The sequence below is a fragment of the Physeter macrocephalus genome, chromosome 8 (assembly GCF_002837175.3).
Source record: "Physeter macrocephalus isolate SW-GA chromosome 8, ASM283717v5, whole genome shotgun sequence".
In the NCBI taxonomy this organism is placed as follows: domain Eukaryota; kingdom Metazoa; phylum Chordata; class Mammalia; order Artiodactyla; family Physeteridae; genus Physeter; species Physeter macrocephalus.
Window position 1 is genome coordinate 82,796,221 of NC_041221.1, and position 2,096 is coordinate 82,798,316.

Sequence of the window (2,096 nt, forward strand, 5' to 3'; positions counted from 1 at the left end):
TTCTTTTTTTTTTTTTAATTTTTTTTTTTTTTTTTTTGGCTGCACCTGGGCTTTCTCTAGTTGTGGCGAGCGGAGGAGACCCTTCTTTGCGGTGCACAGGCTTCTCGTTGCGGTGGCTTCCCTTGTTGCGGTGGCTTCCCTTGTTGCGGAGCACGGGCTCTAGGCACAAGGGCTTCGGTAGTTGCGGCCCGTGGGCTCAGTAGTTGTGGCGTGCGGGCTCTAGAGTGCAGGCTCAGTAGTTGTGGCTCGCGGGCTCTAGAGCGCAGGCTCAGTAGTTGTGGCGCACGGGCTTAGTTGCTCCATGGCATGTGGGATCTTCCCAGACCAGGGCTTGAACCCATGTCCCTTGCATTGGCAGGTGGATTCTCAACCACTGCACCACCAGGGAAGCCCTAGTTTCTTTTTTTTAAGTTAATTTTTTTTAAATTCCCTGATTGATGAAGACCTAAAAACTCACCAGTGGCAGAAGAAAGTTCTGAAGAGCTCCTGTAGGTTGTAGAGACCACCCTCCCCAGATAGCTGCTTCTCCTCGAGCAGCTCTATTTCTTCTCAGAATTCTTTTCACTTAAACTTTTAATTTTTGGTTGATAAAAATTTCCATTTTTTAAGAATGCAGTTAAATAACAGACTGTTATCCCAACTGTCATAAAATTAGAAAATATTTTGTTTTGTCAAAGTAACAGTTCTGTCTTTGCAACATGAGGATTTTTTTTCTTCGGGGTTTCCTCTCCAGCCAATACAATGCAAAGCTCCTTCAGTGAGGAACAAGACTGGTTAAAGCTGCTACAAGTCAGTCTCCTAAACTCTACTTTTGTGTGGTCTTGGAAAAACTATTTCACCTCTTTGGTACTCAGAGTCTTCATCTGCACCATGTGGAAGCTCAGCCATGTGACTTGTGAGGCCCACCCGACTCTTGGGTCTGTGAAATTGGGAGAAGTCTAGGGAGCTGGACTGTGAGGTTGGTTTGCTACTAGCTGCGTGGCTTGAGCTAATTTTCTTAATCTCCTTTAGTCTGTTACCACTTCTGTTTTAAAATGTCCGTTAATATCAATCCCACTCACCTAACAGGGGCACAGAGATGGAAATGGTGAGTGAGTCTGAATGCGCTGCATAATTAACACAGCACCACGTGGAGTCCGCGGGAGAGGGTAATCGGCCCTGCTCCTGTCGAGGCACATGCCTGCTCTTCCCACCTCAGTTCGGGCCTGACTTCTCCCCAGGCGAAGGGGCTCCTGGTCGGGCGCCTTCTCTGCCTGCAGTCTGACTGTTGCTCAGGCTGGTTCTCACCTGGAAGTGTTTCCCGCCCCATCTCTCTGCCCAGTTCTCAACCTGCTCTATGTGATCCACTCTCTACAAAGCCCCCCGTGGTGGACCTCTCCCTTTGTTATCCCTGTACTTATCCATAGAAGCATTTAACTGTCTCCTTTTCACTCTGATTTGATGGATAGTAAGTAACTTACTGAGCCACTTTTTTGGGTATGTTGTAAGGTGGCATTCAGGAAGAGTTGCTGTCTGCCCCTCGTAAGTGATCCAGGGAAAGCTCTCAGTCTGGGGACCCGAGTGGGTGGGCTAGTTCTTTGAGTAACCATGGAAGGGTCAGAGGCTGTGCTGATCATCAGGTACTAGCCTACAAGCTGGAGGTTAAAAAAATGAAACTACCACTTCCCACCCAATATGTATAAGATAAGGAGGGAAAAAAAGTCAGAAGTGGGTTTTTGTATCCATTTCTCCCAAGATAGGTATAGTTTTTAATACTCTCAAGATATTAGGAAATGGAGATCTGCATTATCAAAACTAGTTCTTCACATATATATGGAATCTAAAAAAAAAAAAGTTTTGAAGAACCTAGGGGCAGGGCAGGAGTAAAGACGCAGGTGTAGAGAATGGACTTGAGGACACGGGGAGGGGGAAGGGTAAGCTGGGACAAAGTGAGAGAGTGGCATGGACATATATACACTACCAACTGTAAAACAGATAGCTAGTGGGAAGCAGCTGCATAGCACAGGGAGATCAGCTCGGTGCTTTGTGACCACCTAGAGGGGTGGGATAGGGAGGATGGGAGGGAGATGTAAGAGGGAGGAGATATATGTATATGT